The following is a 7,500-nucleotide window of genomic DNA, read 5'->3' as shown; positions in this document are numbered from 1 at the left end:
GTGTGAGAGTGTGTGTGAGAGAGTGTGTGAGAGAGTGTGTGAGGGTGAGAGATTGTGTGTGAGAGAGAGAGTGTGTGTGAGAGAGTGTGTGAGAGAGAGAGTGTGAGAGAGAGTGTGTGAGAGAGAGTGTGTGAGAGTGTGTGTGAGAGAGTGTGTGAGAGAGTGTGTGAGGGTGAGAGATTGTGTGTGAGAGAGTGTGTGGAAGAGAGAGAGTGTGTGGAAGAGAGAGAGTGTTGTGGTTGAGATAGAGTGTTGTGGGAGAGAGAGACAGTGTGTTGGAGAGAGAGTGTGTTGGAGATAGTATGTGTTGGAGAGAGTGTGTGTGAGTGAGTGTGTGAGGAGTGGGGGGATGGATGGATGGATGGATGGAGTAGGATGGATGGATGGATTGGGATGGCTGGATGGATGGAGTGTTGAACGGATGGATGGAGTGGGATGGATGGATGAATTGATGGAGTGGGGGGATGGATGGAGTGGGGGATGGATGGATGGATTGGGGGGATGGATGGATGGAGTGGAAAGGATGGATGGAGTGGCATGGATGTATGGAGGGAGTAGGGGGGAGATTTTTTTCCCTTACTTGTATTTTGGTGTTCCTTGTCGTGTTTAAGATCTTCTGTCCATTAAATTCATGCACTGTCACATGAGTCAACATTACATATTCGCCAATATGTATTTTGAATAGAGTTGCTTCCCTCCACAATGTGACTTTGATGTCATCCGTTGAATCTTTTCATGTAATGGATTTCAGTGGTGTATTTTGTCCGTTGATAAACACAGTTTTATGTTCCTCTTCCTAACATATAATTTTTTTTAAATTAGTAAAGCATTGAAGATACAGTTAAGACGTGAAGAATATCTTGTCATGCTCAAGTTAACCTAGTGTTTCACAAGCATGTCAAAAATACCAAAAGACCCACAATAATGCAATAAATTGCAATGACATACACATCAACCAAAAATACATGACAGCATGCAATAACATGGGCAACAGCATACACACATGGACATATCCAACAACACACACAATAACATCAACACACACAAGCACACACCAATGAACACACACCCAAAGACATATACAAACATAAAACACTCATTGACAATGCTACAGAAAACACCATACACAACACCAGACAACACAAGCTGCAACACACACAGTATAACACACATATACTTACTTCTAAAATTGTCCCAAAAACTGTCATAAGTGTTTTTACAGTTGCACGCTTGATGTCCTTAATTGGAGAAGCAGGTGGTGCAGGCGGCTGCAAAATGTTTTCTTCTTCTTGAATAAGAAATTGATTTATAGGCATTGCAGGATATTTTGTTACTTTACTTTGCTTTGTAATGAGAAGTATTTTGTTTTTTACCAAAACATTTCGGATTAGTAGGCCACAGTTGTTTTTTGTCTGTTTGTATAATTCTTCTTGGTAGCACGTAGCTTTAATTGTTCCAGTTTGATCAGCTAGAGCCAAATGATAGAGAACTTTATTTTCCTGTTTTGCATTTTGATAATTAGTTTTGCCTGAGTACTTGATAAGATTGACCCTGATGGGTTTCTGATAAGGTTTGTTTTCATCAGTGTTAAGGTTAATGATTTCTTCAATAGTCATCATCTGAAATAGAAAGATTTGTCACAAATAATGTTAAATACAAACCCATAGTGCTTTATGATCACTGTAATAGCATTCTAAAGTACCGTAATTTTGTAGTATGTCATTAGTATATATATGATCTAAGATAGTCTGGTAGTCAGTTGTGTAATTGTCTATGAGTTGTTTACATTGTAACTTTGTTTCAAAGAACCCAATTAGTTTGTTAGTGTGTGAATTGGCTTGAGATACATTCACATTGAAATCACCCATAATGAGGAGTTTGTGTTGTGGGTAAAAATCAGTGGTAATCGTGATGAATTCCAAAAGAGAAGTAATAAGTCTATGTAGTGGTTTGTATACTATAATAATAAGGTAACCTGTGCTATTTATATGTAATGTAAAATGTAAAATGTCTATTCCTTGGTGTGTTTCATAAATAGGTAATATAAAAAGATTTTTTTTGTAGTACAGCATCATCCCATGGTTAGTGTTGTAGGTATGAAATTTATCAAACATAATGTGATGATATTGTTCTACTGTAAAATGTGTTGCAGTTGCCTTCCTTGTAGTGTTGATCTCAGTTAAGCAAATAATGTCTGCTGGCATCATGTCACCATCAGCTATCATTGATGTGAAATGCTTCTGAAGTGATCGTATATTGTGTGTGATAATATTGAAATGTGCAGTGTATCTATGTAATTGTGGGATAGTTATTTCAAGTTGCATTTCTGTCCGTAATCTTTCCATTTCCTCGTTAACTTTTGGGTGTATTATAATTTTATCCTCATCAAAATGTTATACATATACGTTCTGTATATTTTTTGCTCTGCTTATAGCAACATAATGCAAATGATGAGTTTTGCTGTTATTAAAGTGTACATAAAGTGGTTCTATAGTGTACGCTTGTGTGCGATGTATAGTATGTGCTGCTGCTTGTTGCAAAGGAAATGGTTTGTGTATAACTGTAATACATTTCTTTGTGTATTGGAAATGTCTAGCTATAGCATGTATTGGTGTCCATGATTTGTCAATATGTGAATGATATAAATGCATATATTCTTGCCTTGTTTTTTGCCCAACACTATTATTGTCAAATGCTACCCAAACAATATTGTTAATAATTTCAACAAATTGTACTACACCAGTTGCGCCATTAGTTAAACCATCATTAACATCCACATTAGAACTTAAATCATAACGTAGTTGTAAAGCTATGTGTAATGTATGTGCAAGTCCCATAGTTTTTGCTGGATCCTTTGGCAATTGCTTAAGTATAGTTTGTTTTACATTTTCTGACATATCTGAACTCACGGTATCGTTAGCTACTGTTGTTACGTACACTGGATATTTGTTGCTATGTTTCTCTAAAACAAGCCTGTTAATTTCATTAACTTCAACATTAGTAGACATGATATATGCTATTGTTTCCAATAGACTCTCATCTGGTGGCATTTCTCTTTGCTTAATTTGTAAAATATCTTCCTTAGTATGCTTCCCCTCTCTTCATCTGTTTGGTAGTTCAGCAAATTGAAGATCTTCTTTTTGCTGCATAATCTTAGTTAATTCAAATAGTTTAAAATGTTCTTTCCATAAGTTAGTACTTAAAGGGCCATACAAATTTGGAGAATCCTGGAAAATGTATCTGTCAAAAACAGGCTTCAATTGGTAAAAGTCACCAATAGCTAAAATTGAAATTCCTCCAAATGGTTCATTTGAGGATTTTATTTCTTGTAGCCTGTTATGTTTAAAATTGAACATATTTTGACCCACCATTAAAATGTAATCTATAATAACTCTAACATGCATCATTTGAATTTGTAGCGAAGTTCTATTTTCATGAGTTAGTGGTTTATAATTTAAACTTTGTGACACAGGTATTTTGAAAGTACTATGCAATGTTTTCCCATTGATATTATGTGCTGCTTTTCCTGTTGGAGCAGTAAGTAAGACATATATATTATCTGGATTTCCACCTGCCTTTGTATTATAGTAGCGTAGTAATGTTTGATATAGTGCAGTTATTAGAAGGCTTTTACCAACTCTAGCCCCTCCTGTGCAAAAAGTATAGCATGGAGTGTTTTTAGTTTTTAACAAATGTAAGCGATGGTAAACAAAATTGAGTTGTTCCCCCGTTAAGTTTTGCATTATTTTTTGGTATTTATCATCAAGTAAAATAGTTAGTTAAGCTTTGTTCTTCTGTTATTGTTCTAATTCCTAAATCTAATGACAAATCATATAGATGTTGATTTTCTTTATTGTTTCCTCTATCTGACCTATTTTCTGTTGGTATTAACAGAGGGGATAGAGGGGGGGGGGATATTAGATTTTCATCACACTGTTCATTAGTATTGTTTGTAACCTCCCGTGATGATGGTTATATATTTTAAGTTGTGCATCAACAACATTTTTAACTTGGAGATACCTATTATAGTAAGTGTCCTTGTTTAATATAATTTTATGTTCTTCCCTCCATGGATAGTGCAACATTAATATTTCTCTATAATATTCTTCAGGCTCATTGTTTGTGTTATATCAGCAATGGCGTATTATTTTGCTCCGTTTGCGCTTATTTAAAGCATACTTGTTTTTATTATTGATCATTTTCTTCAGTACATTCTATTTCTATTTCTTCCTCATCTGAGCTGTAAAAGTTTGTTTCGGCAAGTAAATCTCCACAATCATTTATTTCTGTGGTATAATTTTTTGTTGTTGCCATAGTTAAAATTTGCTGCATAATCAGCTAAAGTACACATCTCTAATGCTTCTGGCCTCTTGCAGTACTTAGCAATAATATTTTCACATTGAATGTTAGTTGAATTTTCAGGCAAAGCATTAATAGTTTCCATATCCCGCATTAAATAAGTTCTTTTTTCTGGAGGGCTAGTATTAATAAATACAAATGCGCGTGAACATTTCTGAAATGGGATCTGAAGAATGAGATACGCAGCTTCTTCCGCACTAATTTCTGTACAGTTGAGGAATTTGTTTCCTATGTGTTTAAGTTGTTCCTTGACATTACTGTTGCTTTTCACCTCTTTAGCAGCTTGTGCAATAACTTTACTAATTCGTCTTTGCGATTTACTGATATATGAAATAATGTAGACCGCACAAGCATCTAGTATAAACTGTAAGTCTATGTTTGCTCGCCAAGCTTTTAAAATAGTACTATTGTAGTTATTAATGAAGCATTCTTCTGGGGTTCTTTTTAAAAAAGATTGTTGGTTTTTCTAAAGTAGTTTGTATTGAAGTTATATATTCTTTATCATCCATTTTAAGTATTCTAAAAACTCCCCAAAAGACAGTGTATTAACATTTGTAGTATTCATTGCTTCATGGATACGTTTTATATTATCTTTCCATTGCCTATCTGTCCCCTCAAGTGTTAATGGCTCTAAGATGAGAGTATTTGACATTGGATATTTTGGGTATTGATATTTGCAAGTTCTTCTTTCTTTACGCCTGCAATTTTTAGTGTGTCCATGCCTTTGTAAATTAATTAAAGGCTGTAAAACTGTGTCATCTGACTTCTTACATGTAATATATTTGTCAATAAAGTTATTGACTTCCTCAACTGGTGATACACCATAGAGGGGTGCATTTTTTATCCATAGTAATGCATGTATATGTGGTGAACCTCTCTGTTGGAATTCGACTCTGTAAAAGTAGTCTACTATTTCCCCAATTGGATGATTCCCATCCATCAAAACACAATTAAACAATTTTCTAACTTGATAGTCAAGCTGTCTTGCACATGTAATTGGATCTTCTTGTATTAATCTACATTTTGTTTCCCAAGACATGTTATTGAATTCTTCAGCTGTGCATTCATGTAATTTTTTAATTCGCAAAAGTATATTGATTAAATGGTGCCATTTTGTTTCTGCAGCAGGTAAAGTTAAAAAAAAGTTGGTATGCCAAGTTGTCTTATCATAGCAAAAATGTCTTTTTTTGCGAACTTTCCCAATATGGAGGTGAACTGCGTATAGTTTTCAATACTTTATAACCTTCATTAAACTGGAATAAGTTTTCAATATTATATTTTATGTCTTTAGCAGTAATAGTTTTACCATTTGTATAATTTTTCCTTATAGAAATATTTATTTTCCCGTGGATTTGTTTAATATGTAATTTTTTAAGTTTAAAGAAGACATTAGTAATGCTGTTAGCTACTCTTCTATCATGACTTCTTAATTCCCATTGACAAATAGTACTATAATGTACGGGTATGTGTCTTTCCTTGTTGTTTGGCCTTCGTTCCCCACAAAAAATTGTTGGAACAGCCAAAAACTCAGAATCTTTATCCTCATATAAACCTCTTGGCGTATTATGTTCAGCTGGAGCTAAACTTAATACATTTACAGTATTACTGGTAATAGTTTCATTTGTTAACATAGTATCTAAATTCCATGCTTCCGTGTTGTCAAAAGTATCAAAAGAATAGTTTGTCTCTGAAGTATCAGTCAAATTGTCTATTTCTGGAGGTATATACTCCCAGTTGGGGTTAATTTTCACACCATATTCATTAAACATGGCACTATTGGTTGCTAGCCATGAAGCTGCCTTTTTAATGGTAGTTGGTCTAATATTTTCATAATGTGTATGGGATTTGTATACTAATTTCCTTTTTAATTTAACTGGGATTGTCATGGCAACATTAATTTGTCTTGGTAAAATGGTAACTGTTGTCATGACATCTGCAGGTACGTTAACTACAGCACCTGATAATGATTTTTGAAAAATACGTGGTAATCTACGAATTTGTAAAAAAGGTATCCTAGGAGAAACTAATCGTTCTTCTAAATCATATAATTCTAATTCTATTGTTAGATTTGGGAAACCCATGCCATTTAGAACTGAACATGGTGGAATTTTATCTTTTCGGATGTAAGCATAGCAAGTCATACAAATAAAATTGGTTTTCTTGCTACTAATGTTACACCTTTTAAACATTTCCGTTTGGCAAACAGTGCGTGTATTTTTTATTGTCTGTTTATGCCACAACTGATTGCAAACAGTACAAACGTACTCTGGTCCATGCAATATTTCCCGATGGAATTTACTAATAATTTGATGCATTTGTTTACTTGCTTTAAGTTTTTCTACCAGTGGTAAACTTTATAGTTGGTCTGTTTTGTTCCAGACATTTTTCATTAATATTGCCAATGCCTCCTAGTTCAGCATTAAAACTTATCCTTTTTCCCACACTAGGTTGTGAAATGTCCAAGTTATCAGTGTTGATTCTAGACTATTTTTTTGTCCCCAGAATAGAAGTACTTGTCCCTGAGAAATTAGCTTTATTAATAGAATTGCTATTACAACAGTTACTTTGAATCCCTAAAGCATCTGAAGCAGTTATGTTTTGTACCAGTGGTAAACTTACAGTTGGTCTGTTTTGTTTCTGATTTTTGTTTTATATTGCCAATGCCTCCTAGTTCAGCATTAGAAAATTTCCTTTTTCCCACACTAGGTTTAGAAAAGCTCAAGTGATCTGTGTTGATTCTAGGCGGTTTTTCTTTCCCCAGAATAGAAGTACTCGTTCCTGCAAAATGAGCTTTATCAATAGTATTGGTATTACTACCCTTACTTTGAATCCCTAAAGCATGTGAATAAAGTAATCTTGTTTTAGAAGTAGTATTTACAGTAACCTCAGTAGTATGTACAAACATTCCCTTAACTGGAGTTAAATGACTGTTTTTCTTGTGAGCTCTAAGTGTTCTTTCTAAGGATTGTTTCTTAATGTTCTTTATATCTATTGGCGTTAATTCAAATAATACGCATTCCTGAGACGGATCTCTAATTTTTCTTGCTAGTTTTACAACATATTCCAGAAGTCCTTCAAAAGATTTTATTTCAAATGTAACACATGTCCCATTTGAATGTGGCATGCCTTCATTGTCCCTGC

At 34.2% G+C, this 7,500-nt stretch overlaps 1 protein-coding gene and 1 long non-coding RNA gene across 3 annotated transcripts in view; both read right to left on the bottom strand.

Annotated features, from left to right (window-relative positions):
• Positions 1–1,295, bottom strand: part of LOC147711218 (uncharacterized) — a 3,521-nt gene extending 2,226 nt beyond the window's left edge. Inside the window, exons 1-2 of the long non-coding RNA XR_015295668.1 lie at positions 1,182–1,295; positions 581–796 (exon numbers count right to left, since the gene is read on the bottom strand). This is a non-coding gene — a long non-coding RNA (uncharacterized LOC147711218). The remainder of the gene's footprint in view (positions 1–580; positions 797–1,181) is intronic.
• ZNF511 (zinc finger protein 511) overlaps positions 1–7,500 on the bottom strand; it is a 158,317-nt gene that overhangs the window by 119,473 nt on the left and 31,344 nt on the right. The window lies entirely within an intron of this gene.

Source organism: Lissotriton vulgaris, chromosome 5 (genome assembly GCF_964263255.1).
Source record: "Lissotriton vulgaris chromosome 5, aLisVul1.2, whole genome shotgun sequence".
Taxonomy (NCBI): domain Eukaryota; kingdom Metazoa; phylum Chordata; class Amphibia; order Caudata; family Salamandridae; genus Lissotriton; species Lissotriton vulgaris.
The sequence above is the reverse complement of the archived record's forward strand: the minus strand, read 5'-3'. Positions and strand labels throughout refer to the sequence as shown.